The sequence below is a fragment of the Nyctereutes procyonoides genome, unplaced genomic scaffold, assembly GCF_905146905.1.
Source record: "Nyctereutes procyonoides isolate TBG_1078 unplaced genomic scaffold, NYPRO_anot_genome, whole genome shotgun sequence".
Lineage (NCBI taxonomy): Eukaryota > Metazoa > Chordata > Mammalia > Carnivora > Canidae > Nyctereutes > Nyctereutes procyonoides.
In genome coordinates this window covers 86,867,946-86,886,722 of record NW_026575140.1, presented here as the reverse complement: position 1 = coordinate 86,886,722, position 18,777 = coordinate 86,867,946, and the positions used below count along the sequence as shown (strand labels likewise).

General features: G+C 43.7%; 1 protein-coding gene across 4 annotated transcripts in view; it reads right to left on the bottom strand.

The window, feature by feature from the left end:
• Positions 1-18,777, bottom strand: part of NTM (neurotrimin) — a 931,059-nt gene that overhangs the window by 47,833 nt on the left and 864,449 nt on the right. The gene's annotated exons all lie outside the window — the stretch shown is intronic.

Sequence of the window (18,777 nt, the reverse complement as noted above, 5' to 3'; positions counted from 1 at the left end):
GTAATGTATTGAAAGGATATTTAGAAGAACTGGAAACACTTCTAAGGGACTTGGACTTGGACACTCAAAGGATATGTTGGATATGTCGAATAGAAAGAAGGAATGCAAGTTAACTTACAATTTTCTGTCTAACTTACAATTTTCTGTCTGAGGCAACAGGACAGTGGTGCCATTCCCTGTAGTAAAGAATAGAGGAAACAAGTGATGGATCCTACTTGGGAAGTATAAGTTTAAAGTGGTTGTAGGGCATTAAAATGAGAATGTATTTTTCATAGTTGGATATTTGGCTTTGGAGCTCGGTAGTGAAGCCTGAGCTATACCGATCTGCTTGTCTGGTTATGTACTGCAGGTGTACATTGGTGGTAGTTACAGCTGGGGTCTGGAATGAGATAAAGGAGAAAGTGTAAAATGAAAAGAAGAAAAGATCCATGTCAGACCCACCCTGAAGATCCACTGTCATTTCACTAATAAGTGGAGAAAGAGCCCACACTAAGGTAAGAAACAAATTTTAGTGAGGAAAGAGAATCCTGAGAGTGTTATGTGGCTAACTAAGGCAGAGGTGTTTTCCACAGATCTCTGGACAATGTCATTGTGTCAGATGGACTTTGACTACCCACTCAATGAAGGGCAGAGTCAATGATGCCTTCTCGAGTACAGCCTCACTTGTTCTGTATGAATCCAGCTGCCCTGGTGTGAGGGAGCCCAAACAAGGCCATGCAGAGAGACCATGTAGCTGTCTGGCTGACATCCTGGCAGGGGTCTTAGCCAACAGTCAGTATAAACAATTATACAGGTGAGTGAGGATACCTTGAGGTGATTCCACTCCCCAAGCTATCTAGTCAGCCCTGCTTTCAGGTCTTCCCAGTCATGGAACTAAGGCAAGCTGTCCTCGTGGCACTCTGGCCAATTCCCTGACTCAAGGTATCTGTGAGTATAATAAAATGGTTGGTTTCCACCAGTAAGCTTGGGGATGGTTTCTTAGCTAAGTAGAGTAGAGGCAAAGCAAAGGAACAGAAATCCAAAAGAAATAGTGAGAAAAAAAAAAAAGAAATAGTGAGCAGTCTATAAACACTACAAAGGGAGGCAGACAATCAAAGTAAGGTGAGGAGGTGTCTATTAGATTTGGCAACCAGATGACCCATGGTGATTTGAGTTTCTTCCAGGGTAGTGATGAGTTCAGAAGTCAGACTCCTGTGTGGTAAGCAGTGAATGTGGCCTGAGGAAGGTGAGGCAATGAAAGCAGAGTGTTCTTATTACAAGCATTTCTCTAATCTTTCCATGACTGATAGTTCGTCATACTAATATCTTTTATAGTTCTTTATAATCTGTCATAAAAAATTGTCAAATATGCTTTTCATTTCTTGGAGCTCAGAAAACAAAAATCCCCTGACCAGAATTTACTTATTTGTTTCAAAATTTTAGGGCAAGTGATTGATATTTCTAAAAGGCTTTAAAAAAAATTAAAAAAGTAATTAATTAGAAAAATAATAGACTTGGGACACCTGGGTGGCTCTGTTGGTTAAGTGTCTACCTTCAGCTCAGGTCATGATCCTGGGGTCATGATCCTAGGCTCCTGGGATCGTGTGCCATGTTGGGGCTCCCTGCTCAGTGGGGAGGCTGCTTCTGCCCCTCCCTCTGCCTTCCCTTCCTTCCCTCTCATGCTTGCTAGCACACTCTCTCTCAAATAAATAAAATCTTATTTTTTTTAATAATAAAAAAAGACTTTTAAATATGGTATGCCTAGAACCAGGCTTTTACAATGATCCATATGCTGATAATCTCACTTTTGTTACTGTTGATTGCTGAAATATTTTAAAGTCATCCTCAGGCATTACATTTTCCCTGAAAATATTTCAGAATATATCCCTAAAATGTAGTGCCTTTGATACTCCATTATCAAATACAATTATGCATTTGACAAAATTAATAATAATGCCTTACAGTGATTTGAATTTTGATTCAAGTATTCTAAAAACCTAATTTTTTTTAAGAACCTACTATGATAGATAGGCATTGGTCAAGGAACTAAGAAATATGGAAATATGAATGAAGAAGAAGAAGAAAGGCAGTTTACAGGAAAAACTGCAAAGGATGTCAAGTAGTTCTTTAGGTACCACAATATCATTTTTCAATTCTTTTTGTCATCATAAATAAAGGCCTTCTACCTCAATCCCTGGTCATCTCATCCCTCCATAGCATGTACTAGGGTCTCATCTCCTGTTTGAGAGAAATATGCTCTTAGAAAATTATTAAGCAATGGTAAAGTCATTAAGAGATAAGTCAGTTTAAAAAGTATAATAAATTAAGAATGAGAGAATGGATGTCTTCCACCTTCAATAAGAAACAAGGCAAGAATAATGTGTCCGGGGTCCCTAAGACCAGTCTCACACTCAGGGGTTCACTAGAAGAACTCACAGGACTCAACGTGTAGCTGTGCTCATGGCTGAGATTTATTACAGAGATGTAGTAAGGATATGCAGCTGAGTCATAAGGGACAAAGACACAGGCAGAGTCTGGAGGAATCCATATGAGGCTTCCCTATGCTCTCTCCCTCCCATGAGGAGTCACACAGAACACAATCTTTCCCTCACCAATGAATATACAGCAACATGTGTGTGACATTTCTGCCCAAGGAAGCCCATTAGAGACTCGGTGCCCAAGGTTTTAATTATGGGCTGGTTTGTAGGTACCCTCTGCCTAGCATATATCAAAACTCCAGGCTCCCAAAAGAAAAGAAGGTATGCAGCATAAAACTCAAAGTACAAACAATCTAGGCACAGTGAACCTCCCATATCAGTTAGGGAAAGTTTTATTAAGTATAGGAAGTATTTACCCACTAAGAAGAAGGGTAAACTAAATCTAAAGCAAGCACAAGAGGGGAAAATAATAAAGAATATAGCAGATATTAATGAAATAGGGATTAAAAATCAATAGAATCCACCAAACGGAACATTAGTGCTTTGACAAGCCTTTAGAAAAGAGAGAGAAAGGAATCAAATACTAAAATCAAGAATGAAAGAGGAGCCAACTTCACAGGAAAAAAGACTATAAAGGAATACTATGAATAATTATGTGCAAATAAAATAAGGAACATGTGAAGTGAACAAATCCACAGAGAGACACAAACTATTAAAACTGGCTCAAAAAGAATTAAAAAATCTGAATAGATACGCAACAAATAAAAAATATTAAATTAGTAACTACAATTTTATTCACAAAGAAAGGCCAGGCCCATATATGGCTTTGCTAGTGAATCTACCAAACATTTAAAGAATTCATATAAATTCCTCACAAATTCTGCAAAAAAGAAAAAACAAAAACAAAACCAAGAGAACACTTCCCAACTCATTGTATGAGGCCAGTATTACCCTGGTTCCCAAACCAGAGAAACATCACAACAAAAGAAAACTGTAGACCAATGTCTCTCACAAGTATAGATGTGGAAATCCTCAACAAGAAATACAAGCAAAAAAAAAAAAAAAAAAAAAAAGAAATGCAAGCAAATGAAATCCAGAAGCATGCAAAAATGATTATACACTACGACCAAATGAGATTTATCCTGGGAATGCAAGATTGGTTCAATATCTGAAAAATCAATTAATATAATATACCAAATCAACGGAATAAAGTACAAAAAAATGCATGATCATCTCAATAGATCAGAAACTGCATTTGACAAAATCCAGTGCTCCTTCCTGGTAAAAACACTCAACGGACTAGGAATAGAAGGGAACTTCCTCAACTCAATACAGTGCATCTATGAGAGACCTACGGCTTGCATTAAACTTAATGGTGAAAGATTGAATGTTTTCCCCTTCTTTTTCACACCATTAGCCATGAAGAAAATGCAAATCATAACCACAGTGAGACAATACTTCACATCCACTAATATGGCCATCATCAAAAAGATGGATAATAGCAAGTATTGGTGTGGATATTGAAAAATAGAACCCTCATGCAGTGTGGTAGGAATGTGAAATGATGCAGTGACCTTGGGAAATAGTCTGGTTGTGACTCAAAAGGTAAAACATAGGACTGCCATATGAACCAGCAAGTCCACTCCCAGGTATATATACCAGGAGGAATGAATATATTCACACAAAAACTCACACACAAAAGGGCATGGCTGCACTATTTACAATAACCAAAGAGGGAGAATGACCCACATGCCCATAAACTGATGAAAGGATAAACAACATGTGGTATAGCCATACAATGGCATGTTCCATCATGAAGAGGAATGAAGTACTGCTAACTGTCAAAACATGGATGAACTTTGAGACAATTTTGCTAAGTCAGTGAGGGCAACAACAACAAAAATCCCATGTTAAGTAAGCAACGCCATTTTATATGAAATATACCAAACAAGCCAGTCTATTAGGGCAGAAAGTAGATTAGTGGTTGCTAGGGCTGAGGGCAGGTAAGCGAGAAGGCTGATATGAATACTCATTTCTTTCTTTCCTTTTTCTTTTTAAGATTTTACTTATCTATTCATGAGAGACACAGGGAGAGAGGCAGAGACACAGGCAGAGGGAGAAGCAGGCTCCATGCGGCAAGCGAAGGTGGCACTAAACCACTGAGCTACCCAGGTGTCCCTGAAGACTGATTTATAAAAGATAAGTTTCTTTTGGAGAGTAATATAAATTTTCTAAACTTATGTTGCATCAAAAGAAATGGATACTTGTACAACTCTGTGAATATATATAAAAAACCTTGGGGATCCCTGGGTGGCTCAGCGGTTTAGCGCCTCCCTTTGGCCCAGGGCATGATCCTGGAGTTCCAGGATCGAGTCCCATGTCAGGCTCCCTGCATGGAGCCTGCTTCTTCCTCCTCCTGTGTCTCTGCCTCTCTCTCTCTCTCTACGTCTATCATGAATAAATAAATAAATAAATAAATAAATAAATAAATAAATAAATCTTAATATATATATATATATATATATATATATATATATATATATATAAAACCCCACTAGATAGTGCACATTTAAGTGGGTAAATGCTAAGCCCTATTAATTACAATTCAATAATGCTGACAGCCGTATTTCTTTTAATTCATTATATTTTATATTATATTTTGATCGAATCATTAATTAATTGTAATACGAAAAGTATATGACACGCTTTCAAATAGCTAAGATGTCGATCAAATGGAAGGCTCGTATATTTTTGGTAGTAAAGTGGCTCAGCTACTTTGAAAAACTGTCTTTGATACGTCTTGTAAAGTTTAGCATACACATGAACATGTGACACAGACAGTTCTTGGTATTCATCTAAGGGAAATAAAAATACTCATTACAAGACATGTATACAAATGTTCACAGCAGTTTTTGTTTATAATAGGCCGAGACAAGAAACAACCTAAATGTCTTTCAGCAAACGAATGGGGAGGATATTACGGTGTAAAAATGCAACAGGAATGCCACATGCAACAACATGAATATATCTCCCGAACATGGAGCTAAGAGAAAGAAGCCTCCTTCAACAGAACACATGCTGCATGACTTCACATACATGCAGTTCCTTCTGTGCTTACAGAAATCACATCAGGGGTTGCCTGGGACTGAGTGCTTGGGAGAGAGGGGCTGTACAGGGGCACCGAGAACCTTCCTGGGGGGTGGAAAGGCTTTACATCTTGATTAAGGTGCTGGTTCCATGGCTTCGTACAATTCGTCAAAAGCCAACAACTTTAAAATGTTTGGGTCTCACTGTATGTAGATTATAGCTCACTAAAGGTGATTTCGGGAAAACAAATCACTCGATGAAGTAAATCACACATCTCTCAGATGTGTTCGCAGGCCTTGCTCCTGGGTGATGGGATTTCAGTACTATTTTTAAATTGTTGGCTTGCCTGGACCCCCAGATCACAGAATGGCTGCGCTTTCTCACATTCCTTGCTCGGCAGCCCTACGCTGGTAATCTCGGTACAGCGCTGTGTGATGCAGAGAGGAATCTTGATTAAATTCTGCCTATATCATTTATGAGCTGTGCAATTTTTGGTATAAATCTTGGCCTATAAAATACCTATTCTACAGGGTCGTTGCACAGATTGAACTATATAAGGCCTATATAACTATCTGCCATATCGGATGGGATTGCTACAGCTGAGGATTTTTATTAACGCCAGTCTACACAGAGAAGTACTACACTCTACTGAAATATTTGCAATTTGTAGTGGGGGTAGATGGTACAACGGTGTCCTGGCCCAGGAAGCACGCCAGCCTGCAGGTTAGAGCTTGTCTCATCCTGTTTTCGTTCAAACTCAAAGAGGAAACTTAATTACCCTTGGTGACTAATTTAAAAACAAAAACCAAAAAAAAAAAAAAAAAACATGAATCACTGGTATTGCTCTCTCTCCTTCACTCCAGGTCTTCAGATCTGCAGTGGAGCATAAGTCTAAACGGAAGACAAATTCTCAAGCACATAAAACAGTTGGTAGCTTTCCCTTATTTTATTTCTTGTGCTATTGTATGTCCTCGGCTTCTGTGTTTCAGAGCAATATCTTATCCTTCCTCCTGAGTTTTCCTCCTTTGCTTCACACAGTGGCCACCCTTACATTTAATTCAACTGGACACATGGAGTCAGCCTGCAGATTCAATTTTATTCCCCTCCCCTTCCCCCTGCACCCTCTGTGTAGCTTTTGCTCTGGAAGACAGGGAATAAAAGCATCAAGAGGAATGGAGATTCTGATAATCCTTCAATTATGTCTGAGACTGAGCCATCACGACTGACCACACCTGGACGATCACTTCAGGTCACCCAGAAATATAGCCAGCTCTCTCTGACCTTCACCAGACTCCTGACCCGGATTCAACATTATTTCTTTTCTGCTAGAGAGGTTATGCACAATAGCACTGTCCTCTCAGCAATCTGGACTCCCCTTCCTTCCTTCCTTCCTTCCTTCCTTCCTTCCTTCCTTCCTTCCTTCCTCCCTCCCTCCCTTATTCCTTCCTTCCGTCCTTCCTTCCTTCCTTCCTTCCTTCCTTCCTTCCTTCCTTCCTTCCTCCCTTCTTTCCTTCTTTAACTACAAAATTAACATTGGCCCAGACTGGTTTTAAAAACAATGCAGGTTTGGGTCACCTGGGTGGCTCAGTTGGTTAAGCATCTGCCTTCACTCAGGTCATTACCCTGGGGTCCTGGGATGGAGCCCCAAGTCAGGCTCTCTGCTCAGTGGGGATCTGCTTCTCCCTCTCCCTCTGCCCCTGCCCCCTGATCATGCTCTCTTTTTCTCAAATAAGTACATAAAATCTTTTTAAAAAAATCTTTAAAAGAAAAAGGGCAGGTTTATCCTAAATTCATCTCTCCATCTCAAAGACACGTGTATGGGCATGCGCGCGCACACACACACACACACACACACACACACACTTGAATTAGTAATCACCACCATTAGCCAAGCCTAACCATATGGGCAGCTTCTTCTCTCACCAAACAAGATCCTATGCCAATCTTCTAAAACAAAAATAAAACATGATGCAGAAGGTGTTTGATTATTATATGTGTGCCGCTAAATTTTTATTGAACTGTTCATAGAGTTTGAATTCCTCATTTGAAAACTGAGGATAATATCTACTTTCATGGTTGTGATATAGATTAAAAAACACACTAATGTACATTGAACCTACAGGGTAGCTGGCACAAAGGGATGGTCGATATAGTTTCCTTTTCTTCTTAGTTACACAGATCTACTTTAGGTTTGTGATCATTAAGAAAACATAGGTTCCAGAAGTTACCTTATTAGACAGAACTTGTTGGAAGCAGGTTGTTTGCACTTATATAACCCCCACGTCACACTGGCACAGAACTTTGCACACTGTAAGCACCTGATAAATATTTATTAAGTTCATGATTTGGTAAAAGCATAGGTATGAACCCTTGGGTCAAGAGTCTAAGATCCAGTGTCTGACGTTTAAGAGCTTCGTGTCTAAAAGAGCCAAGGGGGACAGAGTATTCTTGGTGATGTGCTTGACTATCTTTTGCATATATTAGTTTTTTTTTTCCTGAATGTTGAAGAAAACACCCACGTGGACTCCATGGGAGAGGCTTTATAGACAAGGTATGATTTCCCTTGAGTTTTTAAGTGAAGAGGAAAAAAAAAAAAAGAAAACAGGCATCTGGGCAGAGTTAGGATGAAAATTTGTTCCAAGGAAATGCCTGAGATGAGGGTTTGGGCATGTGTTTGAAACCTACTGAATGTTGGGTAGCGACAGTGTGAGTGAGCGAGATTATGTAAATTCCAGTAGATTTAAGGAGACTGGTATAACCAAAGGGTGAGAAATGTGTATATCTAAATGATAACTTGTCTTCCAATGATCTTTACAATATTTTAGCAGCATCTAAGTAACCAGCTATAATATATTACACTGTGTTTTTCAAATTAATTGATTTTGCGTGCCCAGACTGTACATTTAGCCTTTCATCTACTGAATCTTTGCTATGAGACTAAATGAGATTTCGTAAGGAGAGTGCTTTGATCTAACTACTCCGGGGAAAGGATATACCGTATAAACGTATAAGATACTGTCTGTCCTTATTACAAGGTGTTAGCCTGGGAGAAGCATGATACATGGTGAGTGCCCCCCATCTTGCCTCTTATGGTACCTGCGTATGACACGGGATGTTTTCATCATGATTTCATATGCCAACCTTTGCCAATGAGGACTAACAACCCCTAACGTTTGTAGTCTCTAAAAAGATCATTTGGCTTCAAATGAAGCATTTACAGTCACACTCTATTAATGGACTTCTCTGGTTCAGATTTTAACTAAGTCATTCAACCGTCACATATGCTTATTCCAAAACAGGTGACCACGGCCCATCTACACACACACCCATAGCTTTCCTCTCTGTAACCCTCCCTGCCCGACACCAAACTGTCATGGGCATATTAGCTCTATATTACTGACAAAAATGAGGAATTCAGAAGTCTTCACTCAGAAAGGTCTAGGGCACCTGGATGCTCCTTCCACTGCCATGTCTAAATAGCTATAAAACCTCGTTCAAATCACATAATCCTTCTAGCCTTCGAGTTCTCTATCTTTAAAACTTAGATCATGCTGCCATCTCAGAGGAAGAGATTAAAGGCCTCTCTCCTCATTACATGTGGCTTCCGTTTGGCCCTGATAGAGTGATCTTCATGTGAAATAATATTTGGAGGGTTCTCCAAAAGGAGGATGGAGGATGGGATGCCTTTTCTACTCATCTCCGGCTGTTCCGGCTAAATGTTGTGCTTTTAGCAGCAGTGACCTTAGCCTGGGTGACACTATTCTGGAGCCATGGTGGCCACCGCTACGACAGACCCAGGAGCCCAACCCTTCCTTGGGATTTCTCCCCTGAATAAGGAGTTGGCACATAAGACTTTGGCCCAAGGCTCTATTTCCCATGAACCCTGCACCAAGATGGATGGAGAATCCTAACAGTTTCTTGGGTGGGAAAGAGCTGGAGCTGGAGCCCACCACCTTGATTTGAGATCCAGATCCACCACTTTCTTAAGCATTTCTTAAAATACTTAACCCCACCTCAGGTTCCTTTATTTGCAAAATGGGGATAATAAGAATGCACGCTTCATGCCAGTTGTTATTGTAACTGAAGGAGTTACTACATGTGCCATGATCTACAGTGAGGCTCTATGTCAGCGGCTGTTCTCATTACCATCATCATCAGAATCCTCACTATTATTCCTCACTATTATTTATGTGCTTCGTTCTTTCTATCCTCTTTTGTCATGTTCTTTGCTTCTTGCCAGGCTCTCAATCAATTCTGTGGGTCTCCAAATTCTTGACATTCTAGTGTCATTGGCTTATGTTATTCAGAATCAGTGCAGGGTTTTTTTTTGTTTTTCTGTTTGTTTGTTTGTTTTGTTTTGTTTTTGTTGTTATTGTTGTTTTTTGCAAGCAAAGGATCCTAGCTGGTACAACCCAACTACCAGTCAGGGTTCAGGAAGCCATGGAGAGTTTAGGTGGTTCCTGGGCAAAGTCAAAACAGATCTGATGCCCCCTTTGAGCCAGGAAAGAATTTTATCCTGTCAGAGAAGTTAGGTAATTTACCCAAGATCACGCAGCTGAAAAATGGCAGTGGCAGGAGTAAAACCTAGGTTTGCCTACAGACGTCACCCCTTTCAATCACACCAGACGTTTTTGAAGTTTCTAACTTCTTAATAAAAATATCTGGCTTTCCTTAAGGGATAGTTATGCTTAACATGCTTCAGATGCTTAGTTTTATTTAATTGTCAGAATGATCCTACAAGCTAAGAGCAGATTCTAGTGTCATAGGAATGGAAAGACAAATATGACTGGGGAAGTTATCTTGTCCCATCCCCATAGCTAGTCTGCAGGGGAGCTGATATGCTAACTTTGGCCTCTGGACTTTGATGCCCAGGCTTGCCTCCTTCCTTCTGTGTGGCCTCATTTTAATATTTTAAGATTTTTTTTTGAGGGGGCTGTCAGTATGTAATCAGTAAAACCTAGGGCTTCCTGGACTGAAGTGTGGGAGAGAAGTTTCTCCCTTTGCCTGCTGCCCACACTCCCCACTCTGCTTCTTAGCAGCCTGTGCAGAGTGACATCTCTAACCTCCTGCCGTCTCACAATGATTGCCCTCTTAGGGAAGAGATAGCTGGGGATTATAAACATCAGGGCAAATGGTGCCACAAAGGGTCCATGACCACGCAGCAACCAGGAGGGCATCCTGAAATACTGGCACATGGCGCTGTCCCCCATGCCTGTATCCCCTTACTAATGACTTACTAGGGGGCTCTGGGGGGGCAGTCTGGGACTGTGGGCAAGGCTGTGGCCCCAGTTACAAACTTAAAGGGGCCTGCACATCCATCCAGGGGTGGAGCAGAAGGAATGGTGGTAAATCCAATGAGCAGCTGCTTGAGGGAGCCTTCGGCAGTTCTGTCTATTGGATAAATTGCAGACCTGAGTAATGAGATAATAAAGTTGAAAGCACTTGGGAAGTAAAAGTGCTATGTAAATATAAGGTGCCTCTGTCTTCCATGTGACGTGCCTGGGAGGAACTCTTCTGATTTTAATTCATTCATTTCTTTATGTCTTGACTTTTTTTTTAAAGGGATTTAAGGTGGTTTACCAAGTACACAATACAGTATCTGTGTGTATGAAAGCCTGCCTAAGCTAAACACAACATGTGATGAGGTCTTAAAGGAAAAGATTGACAGACTTTATTGCATATAAATCTAAAATTTTGTATGACAAATGACACCATAAAATAAAGTAAAAGGCAAGAGGCAGGGTGGGGGGGGGGGATATTGGCAACCTTTAGAACAAAGGGTTAACACTATGATATATATTGTACTTCCACAAATCAATTTTAAAAATGATAAACAATCCAATGGAAAAAAATGGATGTAGAACATGGACAAGCAATTCACAGGAGAAATACAAATACCCAATAAATATATGAAATATGAAAAAGAACATGCACAGTAACTTTCCTAGTAACAGGGATATGCAAATCCAAGTGAGGTGCAATTTCCTGTGATCACATTGGCAGCAATGTAAGCCACTGAGGGTATCTCTTCTGAGCTGAGGGGTGGGAAAATGGGCACTTCCACGCATTGGCAAGATTGCTCATTGACATGACCTTATTGGGGGGGCGATAATGTAGCTGGAAATATATGAAGTTTTTAAATAAACATGTCCTGTGATCAAGCAAGCCCACTGTGGCAATCCAACCTATGGAAATAAACATATTCATATATATGTGTATATAGGAGCACATATATTTGAATATATTATCTGTATGAAGTGATTCAGGGAAGTATTCTTGGAAAGAGTGAGACCCTAGAAATGGCTGTTATAGAGTCTAATAAATTACAAATGACAATCTGGTCATATTACGAGCTGTGCATTGTTACCCTGAATGCCATCCAGTTATGTAGTGCAAGTAAAAAAGTACATGATTTGTTGTTGACAACAGGCAGTTGTAGAGGTCTGCGGACAGTAGAACCCGGCTTATGTAGGACTTATGTGTTCTGTATACTCATCTGCATAAATGCATGGGGCATTTTCTAGGATAGTCATTAAACTGTAAACTGGGATGAATGAGGGTTTTAGTTAATTAAACAAATATTAATTGAGCACTTGTCCCATGCTAAACACTGTACAGGGTGTTAGGGATGGATTAGTGAACAAAATAGACAAAAGTCCTGGCCTCAGGAAGCTTACACCTTAAAGTGGGGAGATAGATAAATAAAATAAATACATACATATATAGTACAGAAATAGTGATAGGTGCTGAGAGGCCGGGGAGGGCAATAGGATGGCAGTTCCGTGATGGGAGGATAAATCGATACAGGAAGCTCGGAAAAGATCTACAGAGGTGACATTTGAGACAAAAAAAGTAAAGAAAATCAGGAAGTGAGCTACGTAGATATCTGGGAAGGACTATTCCATGAAGTAATGGAGTAACTGAATTCCATGAAACAGCAAGTGCAAAGGCCCTGGGGATCTGCAGGGTACATATGAAGAACAGACAGGAAGGCGATGTGGATGGAACAGAATGTTCCAAAAGGAGGGATGGAGGCAATGAAGCCAGAGAGACCATGAAGGCTTGTTCTCTAAATGAGACGGAGGCCGCTGCAGGATTTGGTGCAGTGCAGGACAGGACGACAGGACGCAGCTTTAGTCAGCTCACCCTGGGGGCTGTGCCACTAAGGGAACAGAGCAGGGCGGAGGGGTGGCAGGCTCTCATTAGGCGACTGCAAAATCCCAGGCCAGGGAAGAGACCGCCTTGGACCAGGTCGGCATTACCTAAGTCCCAGTTCCCTGGCCCCTCGCAGAAGACCGCCTTCTCCAGTTTGGATTCTATGGGATTCCTAATGGTCCACGATGCTAAGCTTCCACCACAAAACAAAATATAAGCCTCTCCGGGTAACCTATATCCTTTTAGCATTGGCACCCACAAGGGCAGAGAGAACCTGAATCAGCCCAAGCCTTGATTGTGACAAGCTGGGGTGGGAGGGGAGGGAGCTGGGGAGAAGGAGCTGCAGAAAGTGACAGAGGAGTCTGGGGCAGAAGGGGAAGGAGTCTGCACTCACAGGTGAGGTCCAGAAAGAGGGCTGGCAACCGAGGAGCATCCAGAAAGCCGCAGGGAGAGCTGGTGCCAGAGGCTGGGCTCTTGGGAGGAAAGAAGAGCAGTCACGCTCAAGGTGAGGTGCAGTCTGGGCATCAGGCCATCCGGGCATCAGGGTCAGGGCAGGAGGCAGAGGCAAGGCCTCAGCACAGTGTCAGGCAGGCCCTGCTTCCCCTGAGGCTTCAGACAAAAGAGTGCAGGAACCCGGTGCACAGAGGGGAAGGGCAGGGCTGGGGTAGCTGGCGGGTTCCTGTGTGGCGCAGGTCGGGAGGCTGCTAAGGGAGAAACCCACTAGGCCATGGGGGTGGGGGCTGCTGCGCTGCAGACACACCTGAACCAAGCTATTTCTGCAGTGCCTGCCCCGACCCCTGCCCCTGCGCCTGCCCCCAACCCCGCCTGTGAGGCTCTGCTGTAGACAGTCTGCAGGCAGGGTTCCCTTCCCTGGGCGGGAAGGCAGTGCCTGGAGGCCACAGGGCCCGAGTGCTCAGTGCTCAGTGCTCAGTGCACAGTCTGGGGGAAGGCCCAGCAGTCCGGAGGCTGCCCATCCAGTCACAGCCTCATTAACAGGAATCCGAGGAGATGCCTGGACTGGCAGCTGTTGGTACAGTCGACCCAGTCACCTGCTCCCGCGTTCCTGAAGTTTCCCCACGGTCACTGGGCAACAGGATCTCCCTGCTTTCTCCCCTCCTCCACTGTCCAGTCTGAGAAGGCACCTCAGAGATGCTGCCTTCTGAACGAGGCCTCTGCATGTGGGCACGTTGAACCTCCAGTTCTGCATTTAACCAGTTCTGACCACACGCAGAAGACCCCAGGTTTTCCTCCTTCCTGGTGCTCCGTCTTGCCCGCCGCTCTAACAGACCCTCCCGAGTATCATAAGCCCCACAGCAGGGGGGGTGTGTGGCACCTCCAGCTGCGGCGCTGGGACTGGAAGTTGTTTAAGGAACTTCCTCGCTTAAGGAATAGTTGTCTAAATGGAAAGTGCACCTGTCTCTACAGGTAAAGCAGATGACAATGGCTTAGTGCCCTAGACCAACTAATCACATAGGGAAATCGTTTCCCCTCCTTATCTAGTTAACAGATACGCCCATGACCATGCAGCTAAAGTGAGGAGAGCCAGTGAGTGACCCCAAATGCTCCTAACTCTACCCATGACACCATTCCCATATAAGCTGCAATGGCTCTTGCCTTCCTCTCCTAAAGCAGGTGAGCCTACAAGTGGTGTTCAGGGGGAAATGAGGACAAGACGCCTATAAACTTCTTTGCAAACCAGGCTGAGGATTATGACTTGTTGACTCTGGGGCACATCTGAACAGAAGGTTCCCTGGTGTTCTATTGCCAACCCCTGAAAACTCAGCTGTGTGTCAGGCAGGCCATGCTCTGGAGACCAAGGGCTTTCCCATCTGGTGACCCTCTCTGGCTATAGGTCTTTCACCAAAACAAGTTAGTTTGGCTAGATGGTGAATAAAAGCATTTTTTTGAAATATTTTATAATCTAGTTGAGCCAACTACAGACAAGTCTAATCTGAGGACATAGATTTGTGCCAGATTTTCTGCTCAGCACTAGTGGGTACCATATCAAAGATTTGTATGGCCACCTTTTTATTCCTCTTCTGCTTTCTGTAGCTTTTAATTATATCATTCACATTTTGAAGCAACTTCATCTAAAATAAAACTGCAAAGCCTCCTTAAAGATGAACAAACAAAATTAACTATCTGCACAGTGATTCAAAAGGACAGCGGGATGTTTTAAGAAGGATGTTACCATAAAAGTCAAACTCCTAAGATTTTAGTTTTGCTTCTGCTACTAATTAGCTGCGTGACTTTGAGAAATTCACTTAACCTCTCTGAACTTGTGTTCTTTCATCTTAAAAAAAAGAGAGGGGGAGGAGGGGATTAGACTGTGCGATATTTTAAGTTCTTTCCAGACTAAACATAAAATCTATCTCTGGCCCTTAATGACCATAGAGCAAAGGACTGCCAGTTTTCAGTTTGAGTTTAGGGTCAGGATGAGTTCTGGGTAAAGTAGAGAGTTGCTTACTCTCCCAAATGGAGGGCCTCTCCTTCCTGTCTAGTCATAAAATACCCGCCCCCTCCCCATATTTTCTCAGGGCACATCTTCCATGCTCCTCCCTGGCAAATCCATTCATCAACTGAATCTACACAAAAGTTGAAAAACCATTGACTAAGTATTTATTGTTGACTTATAAGTGACCAACCAAAGGACTGTTTTATGGCTGTTCCTCGGTGACAAATTTCCAACACTTGGTTTCCCCGTTTCCTTTATTTTCATCTGAGCCTCTCACTGAGCCCTCCTTCCACCCCATGGTCTTCTCCCCTCTAAGTTTATGGTATGGAATTTAATTCTTTACAACAGCAATCCCATTAATGCTTACATTCATATTTACGATGGTTATAGTCCTAAAGGCATGAATATTCTAGGAAATCACACATTTGTGGGGAGAAAGATTATAGACGTAATATTCCTATATATCATCTGCCCCTCCCTATACCAGCTGCCCTATAGAATAGTGATTTCTCCAAGGGATGGGAGGCATAGAGGGCAGTCAATGCTCACATCATATTCACAAAGAGATGGTCAATATTTCTACCAGTTAACTCACAGGGGAGCCTATAAACAGGAGCCTTGTGGAATTAAGCATAGAAGATGCTTCCAAACAGAACTGTTTTGAATTTTTACTGAATTGGACTATTTTGACTGCCTTCAGCCAAACATCCATTCGACTGTCACATGAGGGTATGAAGAGTGTCTGTCACTGTCTTATGGATGAACTCTTGCTCACTATACTAATGTCCTTATGGATTTTTGATAAAGCTATAGCATCATTCTGCCCACATGTGGTACTCTGGTGCTTGTGCTGAGTGGAGAGGGCGGGTCAGATAAAAGGCTCATTTTAGAGCAGTGGTCTGTGTACGCCGTGGCTCTTGGTCTTGTGCTATGTGCGTTTATTCCTATGGCCAACGATTGTTGAAAGACAAAGTCATCTAAGTGCACACGCTTTAGGATACGCAGAGAGAGGGATCCCTGGGTGGCGCAGCGGTTTGGCGCCTGCCTTTGGCCCAGGGCGCGATCCTGGAGATCCGGGATCGAATCCCATATCGGGCTCCCGGTGCATGGAGCCTGCTTCTCCCTCTGCCTGTGTCTCTGCCTCTCTCTCTCTGTGACTATCATAAAATAAAAATAAAATAAAAAAAAAAAGGATACGCAGAGAGAGCCCAAGGGAGCAGAGTGTACCAGCAGAACACAAGCCCGGGCCTGGGGATGACTCAGTTATGAAGGGGCAGAAAACAGACCCTGTCGAGGGCAGCACGTTCTGTTTGAAACATACAGGCAGTCCAGCAAGTGGCCACACATTTGGCGACATTCTGGAATCCTCGAGAGGAAAATTGGAAAGCTTACCAGGCACCTAACCCAGTGCCTGATATATTTTATCCAAGCCCAACTCTGTTTGAGGAAAGCGCACAATCGCAGAGTGTAATAACCCACAGATGGATCCCGGGGATAGAAGGGAAGAGGTCAGAGCAGAGAAAAATCCATCCCTCGGTCCCAGGTCCTTTCTCAGACCCATCAACACCCTGGCGTGCATTTCCTGCTCCTGAAGCTGAAGGCTGGGTTGTCCAGCCTAGGACCTAATGATAGGGGGCCCGGGGGCTCCTCCTCTCCTGGAAGACGGAGTCTTGCTATCTGCAGTCAGGAGCTCTGCTTGGGAAGGGCTGCGCTGGAAACGCCCGAGCAGCCGTCCGCGTGCTCCGTGCTGTCACAAAGTACAAATGTGTCTGGTGGGTAAGGCTCTGCGGCTAGACCCACAGTGAATGCCTGCTACATTAGTATGGCAGGTGAGCAATCTATTAGGAAATCGAAGGCCCCTCCCTCATTACAGGAAAATAAATGAGCTGTGTCTCACGGGGAGCCCGGGGGACGAAGGAGAAATTCTTGTATAAAGGGAAGAAACGGGCTTTGAAATCAGACAGATGTAGATTTGAATCCTGGCCCTGCCGCACACAAATTGGATGGCTGTGAGGAATTGCTTTCAATGTTTGGAGGTTCCTCATCTGTGAAATGGGCAAAAAATAATTCTTATCTCAGAGGGACATGAGGCTTAAGAGGCATCGAGTGTGAAGAAGGATCAGCCCTGTAAGTGACCCATGGCAAGGGTTTGGACATGGGATGGCCGGTTCTCGGGGGGGCCTGTGGTTTGCACTGATGAGGAGGCCGAAGACGAGTCCCTGCCGCCCCAGCATGCCTCCCCCTTGCAGGGTGCTGCTCATTCTCAGCTGTACCTGCTCACATTCTCACCCTCTGGAAGCACCATGCAGCTCAGGCTGTCCCCAGGCCTCATACAAGTCCTTTTCTCCCCAACTCTCCCTTTCCTATCTACACCCAGGAGCACTTGAGGATACAGCCAATGCTTGGAGAGACTTAGACCCACCACAAGTTCTTCTTTTATTATTTCCTTCTTGCAAGGTGAGAGAGGACAACGTCTCGGAATGAAAGATTCTCCTCCATGCCCTCTCTCAGCAGAGGCCCTAATTCATTTTTCATGGCCCCTTGCAGTGACAAAAGCCGCTGCTTTCTCTCTTGTAAGCGTGCTCCTTGCAATAAGTCAAAGCTGATGTGCATTTTCCCCCTGGGTGCCAGAGCGCGCTTTGATTTAATTTGCCCTGTTGTTTGGCACAGAGCCTTTGCCAGCGAGTTTCTTCACAGACCTGGGGAGGCAGGGCCCTGACAGCGATGGGGCGCAGTGACAGATGGGGTTCAGTGGGTAGTGTTTAAATACTTTGCTGCAATGATAAAGGAAACGCTGGAGAGTGACAGATGCTCCTGCAGAAAGTCAGCCAGACAAACACACACATCCCGTTTGTGGGAGCTGGGGGCCGTGACGATGACAACACGGGGCCGTGGGAGGCCTGCCCACTTTCATTCAGCTGGAGTCAGCCAGTGTCACAGGTGAGCTGTGGGCTTCAGAGACTTTGGTTGATGAAACCATCTTGGCCTCTCCTGTCATCACGGAAGGCCATCTGGAGGGGCTTTGTATAGACACAGACATGCTGCATTTATACCGCTTTCACACTCCCCACCTGAGAACATGCCATGCCTTGTAATACAGGCCCGGGAGAAAACCCAGCACGGTAGGAGTCAGGCTGGCTTCAGAAAGCATCCCTATTTAAGGATAGGACTTTAAGACCTGGGGTAAAGATGATGTGATGAGCCATGAATGCACAGAAAGGCAGAAGGACTCAGAAAAGCCGGCAGAGTTATGTAAGGTAAAGGCGGGAAGCAACGAGTTGGCCCTGCCAGATAAGCAAGCGCACGCGTCCCAGAAGCCCAGTGCTGCAGTGGCCGGGCTCACCGAGGACTTGGGGACCTGGCTAATTCGCTTTGTCCACTGACTCTGTGATCACCAGCGGCCAGAGGGAAACTCTGGGCAACTGGCCCTGTGAATTCCTAACGCTGTGGGAGTAATAATTACCGGGAGTCTTTAGTGCCACCTCCCCCAGTGAACGGCTGGACATGTGTCATGGAAAAGAATACGAGGCAACCGTCACATTCCAACGTTAGTGTGCGTGCAGGAAACATCACAGGAGATGATCACTGGGAACCCACCATCCCCATAGCCTTGACCGAATAACCCACATTTGCCTTCTAGGATGGAGCAAGCGCAAACGCAGG